At 37.2% G+C, this 25,917-nt stretch overlaps 1 protein-coding gene across 6 annotated transcripts in view; it reads left to right on the top strand.

The window, feature by feature from the left end:
- The window catches only part of REV3L (REV3 like, DNA directed polymerase zeta catalytic subunit), a 175,455-nt gene that overhangs the window by 10,701 nt on the left and 138,837 nt on the right, over window positions 1–25,917 (top strand). The window lies entirely within an intron of this gene.

The following is a 25,917-nucleotide window of genomic DNA, read 5'->3' as shown; positions in this document are numbered from 1 at the left end:
TATTGGGGATGAGGGGAGGTGGGAGTGAACCTTGGCATTGAAGTTTATAAATCTACTCATCCTTAAAGTAACAACTCAAAGATTAACCACTTTAAAGCCTCTGTGACTCCTTTGCCCATTCCCAAAAGATCCTCTTTGGTTTCCCACAGTCCTAGCCTCCTTTCACATTGCTGATAAAGGACTGACTACACTGAGTGTTGTATTTGTCTGTAGGAATAGTCATTTGGCACTACCCTCGTGTTCTTCCTGCCCCACACCCCTATTCCAGGACCCTACTCCTGCTGAGAAACCCTGGACAAGTTATTTTATTTCTGTGAGCCTTAATTTCCTCCTCTGTAAAATGAGTTTTAATAATTTCTACCTCACTGGATGATTATGATTAAATACTAGTAACCAGCAGCTGTCTGGCATATATAGTAACATAACTATTACTTTCTTTATAACCCTTCTAAGTACTTCTTTCTTTTCTAACCCTTCTAAGTACTCTTGCCTGGAAAATCCCATGGATGGAGGAGCCTGGTGGGCTGCAGTCCATGGGGTTGCTAAGAGTCCGATACGACTGAGCGTCTTCCCTTTCACTTTTCACTTTCATGCATTGGAGAAGGAAATGGCAACCCACTCCAGTGTTCTTGCCTGGAGAATCCCAGGGGCGAGGGAGCCTGGTGGGCTGCCATCTATGGGGTCCCACAGAGTCGGACATGACTGAAGTGACTCAGCAGCAGCCCTTCTAAGTCTGGAATCTGCCACATTACTAGGTGTATACCAGGTGCTCTTTAAATTGAGTTGAGTTGGAATGAAAAATGGAATTTTTGTAGCATTTATTCATTCCTCACAATAGGACAGACTAAACTACCTGTACATTGTGGTATAAGGCTTTTTCCAGTTGGTCATTGACTCGCATGTCTAAAGTCTAGGTGATTACCAGTTTAAAACACTTGAAAAATTGTCTTTTTTTTTTAAGTACCCTACCCAGGCTTGATTTTTCTTTTTAAAATTGTTGATGTATCCATATATAGACAGAAAACTATCCAGGCCTGATCTTGCCCTGAGAAAGGGCAGTGTTAAGCCGTTGATCAAGGAGTAACTACAGTTTTCCAATATTGCAGTTTAAGTGAAGTGTATTTCTTATGAAAGAGCCTTATTTTCTAAAGTCTTCTTTTTTTGTTGTTTTAAATGGTAGTAGAATGAGTTGGAGGTGTCTGTGCCAGAGGCCATTGCAAAGGCGACAATAGGAACTATCCCTCCCTTTTTTTGCCTTTTCTGAATTTGTAACACACACGCAAATTGAAACCTTTGGTTTTTCAACCCATTTAGAATTGTGAAATGTGGACCAAATGAATTTGTTATTGTTTGGAGATTCCGTTTTCTTCATTTTTAAAAAAAAAATATATTCCCAGGTTTTGTTTGGCTTTTTAATAAGAGTGTCTTTTTTTTTTTTAATGAAGTCTTTAGGAAAATTTTTCAAATTAATTTTGATGTATCACACTTTGGTTGATGATGCTTAATGGTTATAAAATAGAAGCCAAGTTAGTCAAAAGACCTTAAGTTTACATCATTTTACTAACAGAGGTTATAGATCCTTTATTGAGCCCTTACTGAGTGTCTTATTCTAAGTGTTTTAATTTTCTCAACTCTGTAAACTAAGTACTTTTATCCCCATTTTACAGTTGAGGAAATGAGGCATGAAGAGGTTAACTAACTTTTGCCTGAAGTTATTCAGCTTATGTTTACTTCATAGCATGTGAGAACTAAAATGAGGGAATATGTACTAGGTCGTTAGCTGCATAAACAGAAGAAGCAGGGAAGCAAAATCTGAGATGTATGTCTCCTAATACTTCCAGAATCTGATAATAGCCATTATTAAGACATTGATCATGAATGTATTTTTATTCACTAATTTTTTTTTTGTATTAAATATACCCTGCAACTTTGTACTGACCCTATTTTTCCTGAGCAATATTAATGTCTCCTTTCAAATTCATTTTCCCATTTGGACTGAATTATTTTGTTTTATGTATATGTGTTTATAAGGTGATAGTAGGGCTTTACTATAACATCAATCTGATATAAAAATATTTTTATAAGTTAATTAAATAGTATATGAATATGCTCTTGTGAAATTTAAAAAGCAGAAAACAGGTAAAGCAAAAATTTTCCTTGACCACCAATCCTATTCACCTCCCCACTGGTATCGATTTTTATATAACAAAACTCCCCCAAAATTTAGTGTATAAAACAATAGCCATTTGTTGGCCCATCATTCTAGCATGGGCTCAGTTCAGCAATTCTGCTCCTGCTTCTGGCTGGGCTTGCTTATGTGGCTGGGTCAGCCGAGTGGTCATCTGGAAGCTATTTGGCCTAGAATGGTGTCACTCATAGTCTGGATATTCGTGGTAGAGTGATGGAGATCCATGTGTTTCCAGCAGCTAGCCTTCAGATCATGTAGCCAGGATGGGAGTTGGTGTGGGAGGAGTTTCCTAACTGTGTGACTCACTAGGGGACCGTTACTGCTAAAGTACACTATACCTCTGTGCTTGCTGACTCATTTTTCAGGAAACATTTGTCAGTGTACAGTGCTTTGTTCTTGAAAAAGTATAGTGTTTAAGCAATTAATTGACCAATTCAGATAAATTTAGTTAATTTCTTATTCTCACTTGTTTTACACCATTTTGATCATCCCTCAGCATCATTCTTGGTCCCATTCACCCAGAAAATTTAATTAAACACCCACTAAGTGCACAATAAGCTGTCATGAGGCGACCTCAGATGGAGCAGTACTGTTGTCAATACTGCTACTTTATCATCCAAGTTTCATAAACTTATCTACCTGTCTGTTTCATTTTGTGAACAATATTCTATAAAAGCAGATAACTACAATAGTTTTTTTTTTTTTAATGACCAACAGCTCACACCAGGCTGAATATATCTTGTGTACTACATTTTTAAAAATGTCTTAGAAAGATAGTCCCAGTAAGAAAAACTATAATACAAACGTGGTTTCTGTGTTATAGTTTCCCACCAGCAATAATGAGACTTTTTCCATATTTTCACCAAGGTTATGGTCTCAGATATTTTGATCTTTATCAGTCTAATAGATAAAACATATGGATCTCAGTGTAGTTTTAATTTACATTCTTTTATTACAAGTGAGATTGAGTGTTCTTCCATATATTTGAGAACCATTTGTATTTCCTTTTCAGGGTACTACTCGTTTATCTTTTACCCACTTTTCTATTGTGAGTCTTGGTCTTTTGATTGTTGATTCCAAGGAGCTCTTCATACATTAGGAAAATTGGTCCCTATCTGTGAATTGAGTTACAAATATTTTTCCTAGTTTGTTCTTATGGTAAATACGTTTCATTTATTTTTTCATTTTATAAAAAATTTTGTATCTTAAATGAGGCGTTTAGAACACATTTAGTTGAGTCTTGGTTTAAGTTTTAGGTATGGGAATGGAAGAAAACTTAGCTTTCAAAACTCTGACTTAAAATGAACAGTTTCAGAAGGATCCTATCTTCAGTACACTTCTTTCTCTTATAAGTTTGGTTCTATCATGAGAACCGGTCCTTTTGACAGACCAGTCTAAGAAGTAGGATCATCCTTTGGAGGGTAATTTTTAGATGATTGAGTGTATAGCATAGGTGGAAAATACTTTGGTGTTATTACTTAGAATAAATTGTTAATAATGTTGCTTTGAGTCTTGTAAGTGTGTATGTTTTTGTGTGTGTAATGTGTGCAGTATATACACACATATATATAGTGGTAGTGTTTCAGGTAATGCTCTCATATAACCCTTTATCTCTTTAGCCAGCTTTTACCTAATCAACCGTATAGCTATATGAGGGTGGCTACATTAGGCCAGCACTTTTCCAGTGGGCCACAAAGAAGACAGACAAACAGACAGTGACCTTTTTTGAGAAAGCAAAATAATGCTGCTACCCATATCCTAATAATATCCTGGATTTTTAATAAGGTTATAAGGAGCTAGGAAGAGAATAGCAGAGCAGCATCTGACATTATGGAATACTTTGACTTTTTCCCTGGAGTTCTATATAGAAGTGAATTAGAAAACTGCAAGGCTGAAGAGATTAGCATGTTTTAAGTCATTTAATGTAGTTTTTAAAAGTTTTTAAAATTGGCAAACCTTCTTCATAATAGTTTTACCCAGGAGCATCAAAAAAGCAAAAGCAATCAGGAATCCTTAAGTAATTTATAGTGGGAAATGGTAGAAAACCAGTTTTTGCCATGCTTTAGATACTTCTTAATTTTTCAAAGTTGTTGAGGTATTCTTTAGGGTCTATAATATTTTCAATATCTTTATAAGTGTTTTGTTGCAAAGTTTTCTATTTATTTGATACCAAATTGTTGCCCTACTATTATTTCCTTGATTAATTCTTTTTTTTTAAATTCTAGTATTTCTGAGGTTAATGCACCTCACACTGTGTACATTTAACACAGCTATTTTTCTTCTCCTGAAAAGCTGGTACTAAACTGATGGTACATCTTATAACAGATGACTTCCTGAAGAAAATGTGACATTTCATAATTGGTTTTCATTCTCTACTTAATTTTAATCTAATAGGTCATGAAACTTTCCCACTTTATTTTGTTCTTTGTTTTTTCCTTGCATCTCTATTTTAACTTTTGTATATTTTGATGTTATTTGGCACATAAAGCTTTATAACTGATATGTCTTATATAACTATTTTTCAAACTAATTATGGTGAAGAATCTCTTTTTTTCTGATACTTATTTAAAATACATTAAAAGTAAGTGCTAGAAAAATGAAATGAGAAAGAAAACCCAACAAGCAAAATACAAGCTCCCTTTTTTTTTTAATGATTGTTAAACAGGTATAGAATTCCCCTGTCAAACTACTATAAGAGTTTCTAGTTTGATACTTATCTTGTTGGAAACCTATAACAAATGGTTCATTCATAGACTGCATTTGAATAGCATTATAGATAATTTTTTAAAATCAGTCTAAACTCTCTGGTTTCTGTTTTTTGCAGCATAGACTCTGTTTTGTGTGTTTTATTAAAAAGCATGATGCAGTAAGCATTTTAAAAAGCATATATACAGAATTGTTGCTTTAATTACAAAATTTGGGAACAAATAAAAAATACTTTCTTTTATGTAATACAAGGAGTTTAGCTTATTTTATATTTTTGTACTCTCAGCTTCCCAATTTTTAAGACTATCTTATAAATGTTGAATGTTTTAAACTGTGTATCTTCTCTTTAAAAAATCTTTCAGTTCAGTTCAGTTGCTCAGTCGTGTCCGATTCTCTGCGACCCCATGAATCACAGCACACCAGGCCTCCCTGTCCACCAATTCCCGGAGTTCACTCAGACTCACATCCATCGAGTCAGTGATGCCATCCAGCCATCTCATCCTCTGTCGTCCCCTTCTCCTCCTGCCCCCAATCCCTCCCAGCATCAGAGTCTTTTCCAATGAGTCAACTCGTTGCATGAGGTGGAGTATTAAATTTAAACAGAGCAATTTAAACTGACCTCCATGTATTAACTTGGTGTGGAGCACCACACGACTGAGCAACTGAGCGCAGCACCACTGCTGATCTGTTTATCCGATACTACTTATACCCCTTCTTGAGCTCTAGGTTTGATTAATTGATTGATTGATTTTGATTGCCGTAAATACATTTTCAGGTACCATTTTTCATTACAGATTCATTTCTTTGGCAGTTTAATAAGATGCACTTAATGTTTGTATAAGCCCCAAGTTTATCAGTCTGTGAACAAGAGGCTGTTTATCTGGTCCTGTTGTTTGCAAGTTGACAGAGTATGGGAAGTCCAATTGATTGTCTTCACTTTTGCTTATAAACTGATGGAATTGCCCTCCCAGTTATTCAGAGCTAGTAGTTGAGCACAACCCACTTAGATGAAAACATTCATTTTGTGTGCCCCTGCTGGACTGAGATTTGTTTTACCCATTCTGACTGCACAGTCTCTGACATGTGGGAGCAGACTTACTCTGGGATAACTTGCCGTGCTTTCTGTCTGTCTTTCTTTACTCCAGAACATTATGTGAAAGTCTCCAGGTTATGAAAGCCCTTACAACTTCTGATGATTTTTATCAGTGATGGAAGCTCATTTAACATCCAGAATGAAGAGAGCTGTTCTCCAGTTTTGTTGATAGTGAGAGTTGTGTTTTTAGAGTAGATGAAGAAGGAGAGGTATTGAGTGAGAAAATATAACCTTGGTATTGAGTGAGAAAATACAGCCTAACACATCTTAGAAAGTTTTTAGTAGGGGACCAGTTTCTGTTTGAATGGATTTTGTTTCCAAAGGAGAGAATAAGGCAGCATATCTTAAATATTTTAGTGGAAAACTGGAAGAGTTATTTTGTATTCACTTGAATCTAAGATGTTTATCTCCCCCTCCCCATTTTTATAGCTCATTAGGGGATGTAGCTTACAATCAATGGTTAAAGAAAGAGTGTTAGTCGCTCAGTCATGTCCAACTTTTTGGGACCCCATGGACTGTAGCCCACCAGACTCCTCTGTCCATGGAATTCTCCAGGCAAGAATACTGGAGTGGGTTGTCATTTTCTTCTCCAGGGGATCTTCCTGACCGAGGGATCGAACCCAGGTCTCCTGCATTGCAGGCAGATTCTTTACCATCTGAGCTACCAGCTGTGCTGTGCTTAGTTGCTCAGTCCTGTCCTACTCTCTGGATCCCCTGGACTGTAGCCCGCCAGGCTGCTCTGTCCGTGGGGATTCTCCAGGCAAGAATACTGGAATGGTTTGCCTTGCACCCCTCCGGGGGGTCTTCCCAACCCAGGTTACTGAACCCAGGTTTCCCATATTCAGATTCTTTCATTTGGTAAAAAATCAAGGAAGCCACCAATCAGTGGTGTGGCATATTTAATTGGAAGAATGTTCTTTCTTAGTTGTATAAAAATTAATGGTGTCTTAAAATCTTTGGCATTTTAAGTGAAATATATTAATAGCTGTTTAGCTTAGTACCATTCTAAATTTAATCTCACTTAGTGTGAGTAAAGAATTAATAGCTTTTCTTTTTTTTTGGACTGTTTTGGTTTTGGGTTAACTCTCTAGCTTTATTCACCTGGAAATGATAGAAATAGAATGTCAGTTGTGTAACCGAGCACCATTGCTTTTAGTAAAAATGAATCATGGTTAGTCAAGTACATATATATGGACTGGGAGGACTGTGAATAAACTGTAAATATTAATAGCAGTGGGAGACAACTGCTTTGGGCTTCCCTGGGTATAACTCTTATAGTTGAGCAAGTTTATTCTGTGTCTGGGAATCTTTGTCTATAGATGAAGATGGTGATTACTAATCAGTATTTCCAAGCTAAGTTGAGTACTGCACCAGCCTTTGTGATTTCATTCCTTTTACTTAACCTGCCACCTGGAAGGCCAAAGGGAAAACTCCCTGAATGGGTGTGAAAACTCCTGCTGAAGAGTAACTACCTGACACTGCCTTGCTGGCATGTTGTTTCATGTTTTATATCGGGCCAAGTATAACCGGTATCTAGAGTGGCCATGTACCTCTCAATGTTGAGGAGCATCAGGGGTGTTGTCCTTTATTTGGTGATTTTGTTTAACATTTTTTTGTTTTTAATATTTGCTAAGTGAATCTACATTTATTACTTATTCTTAATATGAATTTTAATTATAAATATATAATAAAAGAATATAATATGTGTAAATTAAGGAATATAAAAGAGACACATATAGAGAACAGACTTTTGGACTCTGGGAGAAGGTGAGGGTGGGATGATTTGAGAGAATAGCATTGAAAATGTATATTACCATATGTGAAATAGATGAGCAGTCCAAGTTCGATTCATGAAACAGGGCACTCAAAGCCGGTGCTCTGGGACAACCTAGAGGGATGGGATGGGATGGGAAGGGACATGGGGGGTGATTGGGATGGGGGACACATGTACACCTGTGGCTTATTCATGTCAGTGTATGGCAAAAGCCACCACAATATTGTAAAGTAATTAGTCTCCAATTAAAATAAGTAAATTAATTAAAAAATCTTTTTTCTACTCAGAATAAGAAATAGAACGTTACAAATATCTTTGAAGTCTCTGATTGCCTTCTCCTCTCCTATCTGTCTAATCATTTCCTTGTTTTTCTTTATAGTTTTACCTCATTTGTAAACATCTCTAAACAATATATTATTTGGCTTTTATCTTTCTCGAGTTATTTATGTGTATCTGTTCTTCTGTGACCCCCGCCAACCCAACATTATGTTATAAGGCGTTATCTGTGTTGTATTATACAGCTCTAATTCATTCATTTTTACTGCTGTATAGTATTGTGTTATAGGAATATATCAGTTTTATTTATTCATTCTCTTATCTTTGGACATCTGAGTTGTTTCCTGGTTTTTTGAATCCTCAGTTATTAGCAATGCCATTATGAAAACTGTTGTACATGCCTTCTAGTGCATTTGTATAAGAATTTAGCATGTCTTCAAGTGCATATGTATAAGAATTTATACTAAGGGTTGAATTGCTGTGGTAGAATGTGCACATTCTGTGTTTTATTAGGTAATGCCCAATTGTTTTCCAGAGTGGTTCTGTCAAACTGTTTGCCCACCAGCAGTTGATTAGAGTTTCTGATGTCCCTCATCTTCACCAGTGTTCACATTTGTCAAACTTCTCAAGTTTTAAATAAATTCTTACAGGTGTAAATGATCTCTTTCATTGTGAGTTTGTATATTTTCTCTCAGTAGTAAGGTTGAATTTTTCCATATGTTTATCATCTGCTTGGTCTTTCAAATATTGAGAGGAGTGTTACAGTCTCCAACTTGTGGATTTGCCTGTTCCTCTTTCAGTTCTATCAGTTTTTGCTTCATGTATTTTGAAGTTTTTATTATGTCCTTGTATATTTAGAATAATTATATTTTCTTGGTGAAAGGACTTATTAATCCCTGGTAATGTTTCTTATTCTGTAAGTCTTCCTTGTCTGTTTATTAATATAGCCACTCCTGCTTTCTTTTGATTATTTTTTAAAATGGTATATATCATGTTAAGAATTGTGAAGTGCCTGAGATTTTGTCTTCTTGAAAGGTAACAACTTAATTTGCCATAAGTTTCATAAATGCTGGCTATCAACGGTAGATTTCTGACATTCCACTTTATTGACTACTGCTAAGTCACTTCAGTCGTGTCCGACTCTCTGCGACCCCATAGATGGCAGCCCACTAGCCTCCCCCGTCCCTGGGATTCTCCAGGCAAGAACACTGGAGTGGGTTGCCATTTCCTTCTCCAATGCATGAAAGTGAAAAGTGAAAGGGAAGTCGCTCAGTGGTATTTGACCCTCAGCGACCCCATGGACTGCAGTCCTCTGTGCATGGGATTTTCCAGGCAAGAGTACTGGAGTGGGGTGCCATTGCCTTCTCGGTATTGACTACTATTAAGGAGCAACTACAGGTGGAAGGTAGTTGCAGGTCAGTTACAACCTGTAGTAGATTCATAGACAGATACCATAACAGAGACCCGTGGAGAATTGTCTCCTAACATAGCTTTTCCCATCCTTTTACTTTCAACCTACTTAGGCTTTTATTTTTAAAATGGGTTTCTTACAGACGGTATATGTGTGCGTGCTAAGTTGCTTTGGTTGTTTCCGATTCTTTGTAACCCTATGGAGTGTAGCCCACCAGGCCCCTCTGTCTATAGGATTCTCTAGACAAGAATACTGGAGTGAGTTGCTATGCCCTCCTCCAGGGGATCTTTCCAACCCAGGGACTGAACTCATGTCTCTTATGTCTCCCGCATTGGCAAGCAGGTTCTTTACCTCTGGCGCTACCTGAGAAGTTAGACAGTATGCAGTTGGACTTAATTGTTTATCTAATCTAACAGTCTCTTTTAATTGATGTGTTTAGGTTTATTATATTTAATGTAATTAATAATATGATCGAACTAAAATCTACCACTCTGCCAGCTGTTTTCTGTTATTCTGTTTTTTGTGTTTTTTCTCTTGTATTACCTGAATATTTTTTATTATTCCCATCTATTATAAATAGCTGCGTTCATCATGGTATGTTTGCGCTGGTCAATACTTTTTGACTTTTCTATCAGTTTAGTATTAAAAGCAGGCTGGGCTACCGTTTCAGCTGTCACGCTTCTTGATAGTGTCTTCTTTTTGTGTTCTAAGAAACACTGATTTTGATACCAGATGACATGTTATTTAATTTTGATATTTATCTGCTATTATCTGCTTATTTATTTGTACCTCTTTTCGAAATTAATTTAGTGCTAGTCTTAGGGTTTGTAATATACATTTGTAACCAAGCAAGTCTTCCATTATATAATAGTATATAATTATACACACACACACACACACACACACACACACACTATAAGAGGAGAAGGCAATGGCAACCCACTCCAGTACTCTTACCTGAAAAATCCCATGAATGGAGGAGCCTGGTAGGCTGTAGTCCATGGGGTTGCGAAGAGTCAAACACGACTGAGCGACTTCCTTTTTAATTTTCACTATCATGCATTGGGGAAGGAAATGGCAACCCATTCCAGTGTTCTTGTCTGGAGAATCCCAGGGACGGAGGAGCCTGGTGGGCTGCCGTCTATGGGGTCGCACAGCGTCGGACACAACTGAAGTGACTTAGCAGCAGCAGCAACATACTATAAGAATTTTAAAACTATTTACTCCAGTTCTTCCTGCTTATCCTTTGTGGATTTGTTGTCATGCAGACATATGACACTTTTATACATGTTAGAGTTATGACCAACCTAGACAGCATATTAAAAAGCAGAGACATTACTTTGCTAACAAAGGTCTGTCTAGTCAAGGCTGTGGTTTTTCCAGTGGTCATGTATGGATGTGAGAGTTGGACTATAAAGAAAGCTGAGTGCCGAAGAATGGATGCTTTTGAACTGTGGTGTTGGAGAAGACTCTTGAGAGTCCCTTGGACTGCAGGAGATCCAACCAGTCCATCCTAAAGGAGATCAGTCCTGAGTGTTCATTGGAAGGATTGATGTTGAAGCTGAAACTCCAATACTTTGGCTACCTGATGCGAAGAACTGTCTCATTGGAAAAAACCCTGATGCTGGGCAAGATTGAAGGCAGGAGGAGAAGGGAACAACAGAGGATGAGATGGTTGGATGACATCACCGACTCAATGGACATGAATTTGAGTAAACTCCAGGAGTTGGTGATGGACAGGAAGGCCTGGTGTGCAGCAGTCCATGGGGTTGCAAAGAGTGAGACACGACTGAGCGACTGAACTGAACTGAATGCATGTTATCAGAACTTAGTACACATATTTTTGTTTCAGACAGTTATCTTTTAGAGAAATTACAAATAAGAAATAAATGAGGTTTTATATTTACTTTCATTTGTCATTTCTAGTGTTGTTGATTTCTTTGTGTGGTTTAAATCTTTTGTCTGCTGTCATATTCCATCTGCCTGAAAAACTTCCTGTATAATTTACTATAGGGCAAATCTAGTGGTAATGAATTACTCAGTTTTTTTATTTTCTGAAAGAGAAAATATTTTTCTCTTTTATTTTCCTTCATTTTAATAAAACATGTTTTGCTGAGTATGAAATTGTAGGTTGCCTTTTTTTCTTTTAGTACTTAAAGGATGTCAGTCTCCGGAATTCCCTGGTGCTCAAGTGGGTAGGATTTGTTGCTTTCACTGCCAGGGCCTAGGTTTGATCCCTGGTTGGGGAACTAAGATCCCACAAGCTGCATGGTGCAGCCAAAAAAAAAAGATGTCATTCTATTGTTAATTCTTTGATTCTCTGTGTATTAAATGTTCTTTTTTTTGGTCTGTCTTTTTAAGATTTTCTCTGACTTTGAATATAATGTGTCTTTACTTTTGAAAATGCTGTGTCTCTTTGGTTTTCTTTGAGCTTCTTGGTTCTGTGGTTTGTATCTTTTAGTTTGGAAAATTCTCAGTCATTATCTTCTTTTCTTTTTTGACCTGTTCTCTCTCTCTCTCTCCTGTTTGTGTGATTTCAATTATATGTATGTTAGATCATAAAATACTGTCTCATAGCTCTTGTATGATTTGTTCTGGGCTTTTTCTGTTTTTTCCTAAACTTGCATCACCTCCCCATATGATGAGATTTATCTTTAGAGAAATTTCTTTAATGATAATAGTTGCTGTTGCTATTCCTTAAGTATATGTCAATAAGTGAAGTTGTGGTATAGAGGTATATGCTTTTTAGCATGTACTGAGATCTTTTAGATTATTAGTAAAGGATAAATTTGTAATGATTTTTACCCCAATTTAAACTAGTCTGATTAGATTCTTGGATATGGCCCAAAATTATTTAATTGTGAAGATAGAATATAGTATAATCAGTAACTTATGAAGTAAGATATGTTTTAGTTTTTATGTCACAGTATATTCTGATTTTTCTGTGTTAATTACTTGAAGTTCATTGGATTTTCATTCTGAATTATGTTGCAGTTATAACTTTACATACTTAATTTGGAATAACAAAATAGTATTAACACATTACCAGGTAGCTAGACCCAGATGTTTATTTTACTCTCTTGGAGAGTGGAGTTACATACACATGAGGTACAGTATAAGTAAAACTCTAACATTATTTTGCTTTGTTTTTGTAATTTGTTGTTTGAGAAAGTGGTTTGGAAGTATAAATAGGATGCCTTTTAAAGGAGACTTTTTTTTAAGATCATTAAAAATCAATAAACCTATTACTATAAATAAAATGAACTTAAAGCTTCTTGAAGGTGAAAGAGGAGAGTGAAAAAGCTGGCTTAAAACTCAACATTCAAAAAACTAAGATCATGGCATCCAGTCCAGTCCCTTCATGGCATATAGATAGGGAACCAATGGAAACAATGAAAGACCTTTATTTTCTTGGGCTCCAAAATCACTGTGGACAGAGACTGCAGCTGTGAAATTAAAAGATACCTGCTTCTTGGAAGAAAAGCTATGACAAACCTAGACAGCATATTAAAAAGCAGAGACATTAATTTGCTGATAAAAGTTCATCTAGTCAAAACTGGTTTTTCCAGTAGTCATGTATGGATGTGAGAGTTGGACCATGAAGAAGACTGAGAGCCAAAGAATTGATGCTTTTGAACTGTAGTGTTGGAGAAGACTCTTGAGAGTCCCTTGGACTGCAAGGAGATCCAACCAGTCCATCCTAAAGGAAATCAACCCTGAATATTCATTGGAAGAACTCATGCTATAGCTCCAATACTTTGGCCACCTGATGAAAAGAGCTGACGCATTGAAAAAGACCCTGTTGCTGGGAAAGACTGAAGGCAGGAGGAGAAGGGGACGACAGAGGATGAGATGGTTGGATGGCATCACCAGCTCAATGGACATGAGTTTGACCAAACTCCAGGAGATAGTGAAGGACGGGTAAGCCTGGTGTGCTGCAGTCCATGGGGTTGCAAAGAGTCAGACATGACTGACTGACAGAACAACAACAAAACCCAAAAAAACTTGGATATTTTTCAGAGTAAAAGTTTTTTGAGTGGATACAGATGCTTTGAATCATCAAAAGTGATAAATTAGACTTACCTAGTTTTTTTTTTTTAAATAAGCAAGATGAATGAAAAGGAATGTTACCTCAGAGGAAAGCAAGATATGCTTCTCAGTTTTTCATCAATTGAGGTATGTCAGATTTAAACCCAGAGAAAGTCTTTGGATATGTCTGCTTCAAGTGTCTAAAAGTTTAATCATAATAAAACCTTGCATTTGTCATCTGAAGCTTAATAGTGTGGAATGGGTATTAGTATCTTTTAAAAAAACTTTTTTGGGGAAATAAACTGGTTTATTTTAAACACTTTTATGTGATCTCAGCTTTACCTAATAAGATTTCTTTTCATTGATAAATTTTAACTTGTCACAGAGAGTAGAAGTGTTTTGTTTGACCCAGGTTCCAATAGTTGGCAGATTTTGAAATGCGGACATCTCAAGTTTATATTGGAGAATAGCCACATAAAATGACAAGGAGTCAAATGCGTAAAGCATTTGCTTTTTGTGGCAAAATGCCCCAGTAGATACAGATTCTTTAAAAATTGAAGTAAACTTAATCATGGGGAGTTTCTTGCTTAGTATGTTAATTTCCCACTATAGCCCCACCAGATATTCAATAACAGAGAGTCAAGCTTTTGCTGACAGCTGTGATTCTTTCTGGCTCTGCTTTTGCAGTTGTAAAACTAGAACATGGAATTGTTTTTCCTGTGATAAAAAAGAATACTCTAAATCACTTAAATGCAATTGGAAACCTGATCCTACACATCATATATGTGTACACACACACAGCGAGAAAAGTGAAAATGCATGGTGTTTTTTTAATTCTAATTTTTTCTCAATAATTATTCTTTTATACTCCTACACTATAGGAGTTTAATAAATATTTATTTTAAGAAAGAATTACTTCTCTGCATATTATGTTAATCAGATGACAAACCCTTTTTTTTATTTTATTTTATTTTTAAACTTTACATAATTGTATTAGTTTTGCCAAATATCAAAATGAATCTGCCATGACAAACCCTTACATGTAGATTATGGACTTTCAAATCCATTCTCTGTTCATTTCTATTGTTACTGCTTTGATTGAGATCTATCTCATTATTTTTGCTTGGACCATCATAATAGCCTCTCACCTTGCCTTTAATTTAACCTCTTTTCACATTCAGCCCTTATAATGTAACCAAAGTGATATTTCTTAAATCCAGATACCATTCAAATGTTGACACTGACAGTGGTACAGGAAAATAGGTGAAAAATTGCTAATAACCTAAATATTTAAAAATAAGGGATAGTTACACCTAAATGTTACCTATGGTCTGCTATGCAGTCATCAAAAATTTTTACTAAGAAAGAATAGAAGGGAGAAATATCCACTTTTATAACTAAAGTGAAGAAAATAGGCTTCAAAGTAGTTTGTATAGTATGATCCTTCTACTTAAGAATGTATATTAACATAATATTAAGTGAGAAAAACAAATACACCAGAATGTGAACTCTTTATTTTTCTCCAGCTGGTAGAATTGAGTAATGTTTTTCTTTGTGTTTTTTTATGTCTTTTGAATAAAAGCACTTATTTAATTAGGGAGGGAAATTAATAAACCCGAACAGATAAACTGTTCATATTATTCTGCTGTTTGAAGTCATCATTAACTTCCCATATTCTACAGAGATATTTCCCCAAAAGTAGTCCATGGATATATAACTGCTCTATAATCACCAGGTGTACTCATTGAAAATAAATTACTGGGGTCCAACCCCCAGGCATATGAAATTAAAACCTTTGGGGTTATCCTGGGAATGTGTACTTCTAGTAAGAGCCATCTCTGATTTTTATTCTTTCTGAAGTTCTCAAGTTGGCCTGCAGTATAAAGTAAAACTCTGGATGATATAGAACTTTCCCATATCTGACCCCTGAGTGCCTTTCCAGCCTCACCTTCCTCCCCAAGCACTTGGCTCTTCAGTTTGAGCTGCTTGACCTTGTTTAGATGTGTATTTCATGGCTCTGCATTAGCTCTTACCTTAAGGAAATCAGGAACTCTGGTGGTTCTGAGTGTGGAGTGCCTGGCATAATTTTCTCTCTCTTGGACTGTTTGATGACTGGAATGACCATGTCCATTCTGTGAGTTTATCATATTTTACAACTGTCCTAAAATACCACCTCCCTTGGGAAGCTCTCCTAACTTCAGTCTCCCCCGAGTTGATTGCCCCTCTGTGCCATCATTGCACTTTGTATCTCTCTTAGAGCTGTTACCGTGTTGACATGTGTGACTTCCCAGTTCAGAGCCTACGTTTCATGAGGGTACAACAGTATGCTGTCAGTCTTTGTATCCTTAATGCTGTTGCCTAGACATCCAATAAAAATTAGTAGAAAAAACTCATCATGGAAGGATAAATCTTGTGCAATTCAATGTGTAAGAGGTATCTAGAATAGTCAAATTCATAGAGAAAGAATGTAGCAGTAGATTAGTGGTTACCAGGGACTGGGGGAAAATGGGAAATAGGAATTTGTTGTCTAATGGGTACAACAGTTTCAGTTTGGGATGAGGGGAAGAAGTTTCTGGAGATGGATGGTGGGAATGGTTACACAACAGTGTGAATATACTTCGTATTATTGATTCTGTACACTCAGAAAAGATTAAAGTGGCAAATTTTGTGTATATTGTGGCACCAAAGGAAACGACAAGGAACCAAAAGCCCAAACCACCTCATGAAGCTAAAGGCCTTGACCAATTTACTCAGCTTTCTTCTCTGCTGTTCCTAATGTTGTTTAGTTTCATTGTGTTTTCTTTTGACGTGGTAAAACTTGATTTTAAAGATGTATGAAATTAACTTGATGTACAGAGAAAGCCCATAGGAAAATCTGTAACAATAAATCAATATAATTTATGAAGGGGGGGAAATAAAGGGGGCTGAACATGGCGTCTATCTTTTAAAAAATCGAGTATTGAAAGAAAATAGTCTTATAATATTACAAATAGTAGTTAAAATTGAAGTGGCTGCCACCTGCTACTAACCAGTGTATAGTGTGAAATGGAAGCAGCGTGGCGTTGTGGAATTTCAAACTTGGTAAGGTCAAAGGATCTTTTTTCCTCTGCTTGGAATTGTTTTCCTGCCAAAGTCCAGGATGATTGGCAGCTGACACACTGATTTCTTAAGTGATTTTTGTAGAGGATACATTTGAGCCCTTTGTAGCTCCATGAGAGACGATTCTGTGTTCCTGTAAGAAAAGCACATGTGCTGTTGCATGCTGTTAACCTGGAACTGTTGCAGACCCAGTTGTGCATGTGTGTGTGTGCGTATCTGTATGTTCCTTTCAGTATAGTGGTTCTCTCAGATGCAGTTTGCAAAAGGTAGATTTGGGGACTTTTCACCTAGAATGTCTGATGAAAGAGGCTTGAGATGCTTCTGACTTAGGTAGCCCTTAGAACATTATGTAAGAAATCATATTTTGATGAAACATGACATTTTGGCCTGGTCAGGGTCTCATTTAGAAGTTAATTATTCTCATTATTGGAATGGTTAAAATGGAAAAAGAAAGGCATATTATTATTTCTCCTTATGACTCTATCATTCCTGGCAACTCCCTGTTCTTTTCTTGTCAAAGAACTTTACCTCTCTTCTTTCCTGACTTTTGCCATTGTCTGTCAGGTGTTGATAAATGTGGGTGAGTGACAGGTATGATGAAACGAAAATATGTTCATTCCTCTATTCTTTTTCTTTAATCAGTTTTATTGAGGTGTAATTTAAACAGAATTGACCAACTTTAAGTATACGATGAACTGCAGCATGCCAGGCTTCCCTGTAGTTCATCGTATACTTAAAGTTGGTCAGTTTTGTTGGACACAACTTGGCGACTGAACAACAACAACAAAGTATACAGTTAGGTAGGTTTTGACAAATATGTGTGGTCATGTAGCAGCCATCACCAGAATCATGATATATAGGACATTTCTATCACCTTAAAAAGTTCCCTTGTGCCCCTTCAGTCAAACCTTCCCCTCCCCCCCCAGCAACCACTGATCTAAATTACTATAGTTTTGCCTTTTCTAGAATTTCATATAAATGCATTCATACAGTATATAGTCATTTTTGTCTTCATCCACATTGTTGCATGTATCAGCAGTGTGTTCCTGTATATTGCGGAGTCATATTCGATTATATGGATCTGCAATTCACTAGGAGCTGGACATTTGGGGGTTGTTTCCAGTTTGGTCAATTATGAATAAAGCTGCTGTGGACACTCATGTACAAGTCTTTATGTGAATATATATTTTCCATTTTCTTATAAATACTTAGGAGTGTTATTGTTGGATCATAAATTTACTTCCAAAGAAACCATCAGAGTCTTTTCCAAAGTAGCTGTATCATTTTGCATTACCTCCAGAAGTGCATGGGAGGTCTAGTTTCTCCATACTCTCACCAACATTTGGTTCTGGTTTAGTCTTTTTAAAATTGAGTTTTTTCTTTTGGGAGCATGACAATATCTCATTGTTTCAGTTTTCATTTCTAAAGACTAAGGATACTGAACATCTTTTAATGTGCTTATTTGCCATTGACATGTCTTTGGTGAAGTATCTATTCAAATCTGTTGCCCATTAAAAATACTGTTTTCCTTCTGCTCTGGTCCTCCTGCCCTGCTCCCTTTTTCTCTGTGTCCTTTGGACATCTGGCTTCTTAACACTTCTTGTTTTTCGGTAAGTAAGTTGTGTCCTACTCTTTGCCATCCCGTGGACTGCAGCATACCAGGCTCCCCTGTTCTTCACTATCTCCCGGAGTTTGCTCAAGTTCATTTCCGTTAAAACGGTGATGCTATCTATCTATCTCATCCGCTGCCACCCTCTTCTCCTTTTGCCTTCAATCTTCCCCAGCATCAGGGTCTTTTCCAGTGTGTTGGCGTTTTGCATCAGGTGGCCAAAGTATTGAAGCTTTATCTTCAGCATCAGTCTTTTCAGTGAATATTCAGGACTGATTTTCTTTAGGATGGACTGGTTTGATCTCCTTGCAGTCCAAGGGACTCTCCAGAGTCTTCTCCAGCACCACAGTCTGAAAGCATCAGTTCTTCAGTACTCAGCCTTCTTTATGATCTAACTCTCACATCCATACATAATTACTGGAAAAACCGTAACTTTGACTATATGGACCTGGACCTTTGTTGGCAAAGTGATGTCTTTTCTTTTTAATATGCTGTCTAGCTCATTAATATGCTTGTCATAGCTTTCCTCCCAAGGAGCAAGTATCTTTTAATTTCATGGCTACAGTCACTGTCCGCAGTGATTTTGGAACCCAAGAAAATAGTCTGTCACTGTTTCCATTTTTTCCCCGTCTATTTGCCATGAAGTGATGGGACAGGATGCCATGATCTTAGTTTTCTGAATGTTAAGTTTTAAGCCAGCTTTTTCACTCTCCTCTTTCACCCTCATCAAGAGACTCTTTAGTTCCTCTTCACCTTCTGCTGTTAGAGTGGTATCATCTGCATGTCTCAGGTTGTTGATATTTCTCCCAGCAATCTTGACTCTAGCTTGTGATTCATCCAACTCAGCATTTCGCATGATGTACTCTGCATATAAGTTAAACAGGGTGACAATATATGGCCTTGTCATACTCCTTTCCCAGTTTTGAACCTGTCAGTTGTTCATGTAAGGTTCTAACTCTTTCTACTTAACCTGCATACAGGTTTCTCAGGAGACAGGTAGGATGATGTGGTATTCCCATCTCTTTAAAAAATTTCCACAATTTGTTATGATCCACACAGTCGGAGAAGGCAATGGTACCCCACTCCAGTACTTTTGCCTAGAAAATCCCATGGACGGAGGAGCCTGGTAGGCTGCAGTCCGTGGGGTCGCTAAGAGTCGGACACGACTGAGCAACTTCACTTTCACTTTTCACTTGCATGCATTGGAGAAGGAAATGGCAACCCACTCCAGTGTTCTTGCCTGGAGAATCCCAGGGACGGGGGAGCCTGGTGGGCTGCCGTCTATGGGGTCGCACAGGGTCGGACACGACTGAAGTGACTTAGCAGTAGCAGCAGTCTGGGTCTTTATTATGTCATTCTTAGAGGCAGCAGCTTCTATCTGTGCTCATTGTCTGTTATTGTCAAAAGAATTTGCCTGCATTGTGGGAAACCAGGGTTCGATCCCTGGGTTGGGAAGATCCCCTGGAGAAGGAAATGGCATACCACTCCAGTAGTCTTGCCTGGAGAATTCCATGGACAGCGGAGCCTGGCCAGCTACAGTCCATGGGATCACAAAGAGTTGGACATGACTGAGCAACTTTCACTCACTCAGTCTGGGTCTTTATTGTTTCATTCTTAAGAGGCAACAGCTTCTATTTGTGTTCCTTATCTGTCATTGTCAAATTAATTGTCTAGATATACAGCTTTTCTCATTTTTTTCTCTTATCCATCATCTAAATAGCTTGCCCTTATGTACTACTTTAAGTTTATATTTATCTTTTTTTTTTTTTTGGATTTGCATATAGTACTTATCCTCTAAACTGGGGACTCAGATTCTATCCATGTATTTGAGTCTACATAAAGTTGTCACATAGGTTACTAATGTTCATTTTTTCATGCTTATTACTCTTGTGCTTCATTTCACATAGTTTCTGCTGCTGTACTTCAAATTTATTAATTTTTAATTCTGACATTTCATTAATTTATGAATGAATTAATGATGCTAATAATTTATCCATTGTATTTTTCATCTCAAACATTTATTTTTCATTTCTGATGAGATAACTTTGATTTGTGTTTTTATATTGTCCATGTCACTGTTTAACATAGTTAAGTATTCTTCTACTTTCCTTAACATATGGATTAGTTATAACTTTCTTGATATTATTGCTAATTAATAGGTCGTGTTTTTCTATTTATTTTTATGCCTGATAGTTTTGTATTGGATGTCAGACATTATGAATTTTACCTTGCTGTATTCTGGAAATTTTTTTATTTCTAGAAATACTTATTCTGGGACACTGCTGAGTGAAAGTAGTGACACTTGCAGAGCTTATTTTTTATGCTTGGTTAGGTGGGACTAGAGCAAATTTTATCTAGGGCTGATTTTGCTCCTCTCCTGAGGCAATAACTTACAATTATTCCACCTGATATTCTGTGAAGTATGAGATTTTTTTTCTTTCTGAATGAAACACAAAAATTATTCCTACCACCGTCTGAGCCTCTGAGATTGTTCCCTCTGCTCCTTTTTTTTTCCTGCTCGGGGTAGATTCCTCACAAGCATGTAGTGATATTGTTCTGGAAAGACTTGAGGGAGCCCCTCTGTAGATCTAGATCCCCACTCTCACTCTGCAGCTTGCTTCTCTCTGGTACTCTACCAGACGAATTCTAGCAACGTCCTCAACCCAGGGGTAGTGCTGGGCTCCACCTAGGTTCCTTTGTCCTTCTGCTCCCTGGAAACTAAGGAGGGAGCTGTGGGAAGGGGCTCATTTTATTTCGCTTTTCATGGGTTTACTCTCCTATACCAGCCCTTGTTCAGTGTCTGAAAACCAGTTTCATAAATTTTTCCTTTTTTTAGTTTTTTTTGGCAGGAGGGTAAATCTGTTCCCTCTTACTCCATCTAGACTGGAAGCCCTGTCTATTCATTTGTTAGAGATTCAGCTCAACTCCTAGCACTTCTCCAAAATGCTCCATGATCCAGTTTCTAGCTGGGAATCATTTAGTTGCAAAGAACAGAAGCCTTTTCAAAGAAGCTCTAATAAAAAGGAAATTTATTATTATAATACAGAGAAATTTCTCAAGTCTTCATTGCATAGTACAGACAGGTCTTTTCTTCCTTTCTCTTCACACCAGTTTCCTCAGCAGAGTTCTTTTCACTTGCCTTTCACTGTCCTTTGCCAGGGTATGAGCTCTGGCTTTAACTTATTATGACCTTTCAGCTCTAGTCCTTGTAATCAGATTGCCTATTTATGTGAATAGCCCTGAGGAGTCAGAAAATTAACATTCATCTTGCGTAAGCAGGGTTCAGTATGACATGACCATGATTAATATTAAATGAAAGTAAAAATTTTTAATTAATAAACATTTTAGAACAAGTATTTTGTGTGAGAGAAATACCAACCTATAAATTCTAACTGGGAAGGTAAAGCCTCAAATAATACTTACTAAATACAATGTTTATACCAAGGTAGCTCAGACATTTTGCTTATGTTTTTTGATTAATAAATACTGTGCTTCATCGAAAAACATTCACTGAGTATATATTATATACCAGACACTGTCCAAGGCACTAGTGATTCACAGAAGTTTATGCTCTAGTTAAAGGGTTGCAAACTACAGTCCTGAGAGCCAAATCCAGCCACCTTTTTGTAAGTAGTTTTATTGGATCACAGCACCTCTCATTCATTTTGTATTATCTGTGGCTGTTTTTGTGCTTCAGCAGGCTCTGAGTAGTTGGGACAGAGACTCTATGACTCACAAAGCCTAAAATTTTACTATTTGTCCTGTTATGGAAAAAGTTGCCAACCCTTGGCGTAGGGTGATTGTATATATTTTTTAAATATAAAAAGTTTGAAGTTTTAAATATAAAAAGTCTTTTTGTAGTGTCAGGACCTTGTTTAATCAGGTCTTAGACTTGGACCAAAATTAATGTTTATAAAGAGGTTAAATTACTTTCCTAAATTCCTAACATTAGATTAGAAGTTTCAGTTTCATTAATTAAGTTCATAGGATTATTTTGTCTCTTAATTAATTTCTTATTAGATTGGAGATACCGCAGATGAGGGCATCTGGGTTTACTGGTGATTCAGAACACATGTGGTGAGGTATTTGGCAAGAGGCTAAAGGCCAAGTGTTGCAACCACCCACATAACAGTCTCTTGCAAACCATCAAGTGCTTTCTGTAACTGTAGAAATAAAAACAGATTTTTTTCCCCCTGTAGTATGTTAAAACAAAGAAGTAATATACTTTGAGATGGTAGGCATATTTAGAAACTAACTTGTTTCAAATGTAGAAATTAAACACAGAAGCTCAGGAAATACCGACTGAGTCTAAATGTGCTTGTGAGGTTAGTAATCTGTATGTAGTTCCTCTTGGTTCATGACGTCATTGTGAAAGTGTTAGTCCCTCAGTCGTGTCCTACTCTTTGCGATACTGTGGACTGTGGCCCAGCAGGTTCCTCTGTCCATGGGATTTTTCAGGCAAGAATACTGGCGTGGGTTGCCATTGCCTTCTCCAGGGGGGATCTTCCCGACCCAGGGTTTGAACCTGGGTCCTCCCGCATTGCAAGCAGATTCTTTACTGTCTGAGCCACTAGGGAAGCCCCATGGTGTCATTAGTTAAGGTAAAGAAGTCTTATACAGATTTGCGTGAAACTATTCACTCTTCAAGTCTCTGCTACTATAAAAAGTATAGATGTTATTCATTTTTAACATGTGCCTATCTCTTTTAATTAGATAGCCACTAATCTCAGAATCAAATGTTAGATTCTCCTTCTGCTCCACCAGAGATTCCCGCTGTGAGAGAATCTTAAAGAAAAAGTAAAGCGTCCCAGTGATTTGGATAGTTTTCATATCTAAGATAACCATATATCCCTGTTTCCCTAGGATGTTCCTAATTTACCCTAACATAATTACTAACAGTTATTATCAAAAATAATAACATTATTATTTTTATTATCAAAAATCCTAGTTTGGATGGCAGTATATGATCAACCTCTTTGTTTATAATCACGTTGACCATTGAGCAACTGGACCTGCTTTAAAATTTAACATTTAACCAGCCTCAGCATTTATTCTGATCCTAATTCTCACAGAGGAGTTGGTGAATTGATGGCTGTAAGACAGTATAGTTATTAAAGTAAAACTTAGCTCATATTTAGTTTAGAGAGACTCATCTGATAGCAGGAACCTAGATTTTGTGTGTTTCTACAGCTCAAAATTCTTTGAATCCCCACTGCTAACAGTGAACTTTTTTTATACTGTCTGGGGACTTTCTCAATGTCTCTTCAGTCTTTTCTTTCATTTCACATTTCAGCCCTACTTCTATAGTTTGATTTTCCTGAATATAGTCTTTTTTTCCCCTAATTTCCATACCTCTCTTATGTTGTTCCCTTTAGTTTTTTCCTGCTCTGCATTTTCCAGTTTCCTTTTCCTCTGTCAGATTCCTACCCATCATATAAAGTATAATGCAGATATTACTTCTATGAAGCCTTTTTTGCCACACCCCCAATTCTAATTAACTTCTCTTTTCTCTGGGCTCCCTAAGCAGTTTGTTTCCATCTCTGTTATGTCTTACCGTGTAACTTGGTGCCCCAACTCTGTCCCCAGGTCTTTAAAGGCAAGAGCATGTATTTGATTTATTTTAAAATCCACAATGCCTCTGCAAAGCCTTTTAGATACTAGTTGTTCAGTAAAAATGTATGATCAATTGTTGGTGTATTCCCCTAATATTTTTGGAACAGCTAGGCTAGAAAATATTTTAAAAAGAGATTTTCTTTGTGAGCTTTGTAAGGGAAACTTTAATATGCCAATTTCTGAATTAATACCATTAATAATTTATTTTAATTTTTTTCTTAAATTATAGTTGGTTTACAATGTGTTTTAATTTCTGCTGTACTGATTCAGTACATATATATATATATAATTTTCTTTTTTGTTATTGTTTATCACAGGTTATTGAATATAGTTCCCTGTGCTGTATAGTAGGACCTTGTTGGTTATCCGTTCTGTGTTTACTAGTTTGCATCTGCTAACCCCAAACTCCCACTTTATCCCTCCCCTACTCCCCTCCTTTGGCAACCACAAGTTTATTCTTTATGTCTGTGAGTTTGTTTAGTAGATCAATCCATTTGTGTCATATTTTAGATTCCACATATAAGTGATATCATAGGGTATTTGTCTCTTTCTTTCTTCACTTAATATGGTAATCTCTGGGTCCATCCATGTTGCTGCAATGACATAATTTCATTCTTTTTTATGGCCCAGTAGTGTTTCATTGTGTATGTATGTGTGTGTGTATGCCTGAGTGTTCGGTTGTGTCCAACTCATTGTGACCCCATGGACGGTATGTAGCTCTCCAGGTTCCTCTGTCCATGGAGTTCTGCAGACTAGAATACTGGAGTGGGTTACCATTCCCTTCTCCAGGACATCTTCCCAACCCAGGGACTGAACCTGAATCTCCTGCACTGCAGGCAGATTCTTTACTGTCTGAGCCACCAGGGAAGCCCATGTGGGTTTCCCTGCATATACACATACAACACATCATCATCCATTCATCTGTCATTTAGGTTGTTTCCACGTTTTAGCTATTTTGAATAGCGCTATGCAGATAGGGGTGCATATATCTTTTTGAATTATAGTTTTGTTTGGAAATATGCCCAGGAGTGGGATTGCTGAATCATATGGCAGCTCTCTTTTTCGTTTCTTGAGGAACCTCCCTACTGTTTTCCATAGTGGCTGCACCAACTTACATTGCAGCCAACAGTGTAGGAAGGATCTTAAGTTCCCCAACCAGGTACTGAACCTGGTTCAGCAGTTAAAGTGCCAGGTCCTAACCACTGGACTGCCAGGGATGTCCCAGATTTTGGGGAAGAGATCCAGGGTCACCTTGTATTGTGCCACCATAGACCTTCATCAGGAGGGGAAAGGGGTAGCATTTGGTAGTACAGAAAAGTTCTCATCCTTCAGTCTGAATAACAAAGTTAATTGTGCTCTGAGAAGGAACTTAAAGACTATGGATTGAAGAACTGCCTTTTATGATATGTTTTAAAGAGAGATGGAACAACATCACTCATTATCAGAGAAATGCAAATCAAAACCACAGTGAGGTACCACTTCACGCCAGTCAGAATGGCTGCTATCCAAAAGTCTACAAGCAATAAATGCTGAAGAGGGTGTGGAGAAAAGGGAACCCTCTTACACTGTTGGTGGGCATGCAAACTAGTACAGCCACTATGGAGAACAGTGTGGAGATTCCTTAAAGAACTGGAAATAGAACTGCCATATGACCTAGCAGTCCCACTACTGGGCATACACACCGAGGAAAGCAGAATTGAAAGAGACACATGTATACTCCAGTGTTCATCGCAGCACTGTTTTTCATAGCCAGGACATGGAAGCAACCTAGATGTCCATCAGCAGATGAAGGGATAAGAAAGCTGTGGTACATATACACAATGGAGTATTACTCAGCCATTAAAAAGAATACATTTGAATCAGGTCTAATGAGGTGGCTGAAACTGGAGCCTATTTATACAGAGTAAAGTAAGCCAGAAAGAGAAACACCAATATAGTATACTAATGCATATATATGGAATTTAGAAAGATGGTAATGATAACAGCAAAAGAGACAAAGATGTATAGAACAGTCTTTTGGACTCTGTGGGAGAAGGCGAGGGTGGGATGGTTTGGGAGAATGGCATTGAAACATGTAAATTATCATATGTGAAATGAATCACCAGTCCAGGTTCAATAC

This window comes from Bubalus bubalis, chromosome 10, assembly GCF_019923935.1.
Source record: "Bubalus bubalis isolate 160015118507 breed Murrah chromosome 10, NDDB_SH_1, whole genome shotgun sequence".
NCBI lineage: Eukaryota > Metazoa > Chordata > Mammalia > Artiodactyla > Bovidae > Bubalus > Bubalus bubalis.
The sequence above is the reverse complement of the archived record's forward strand: the minus strand, read 5'-3'. Positions and strand labels throughout refer to the sequence as shown.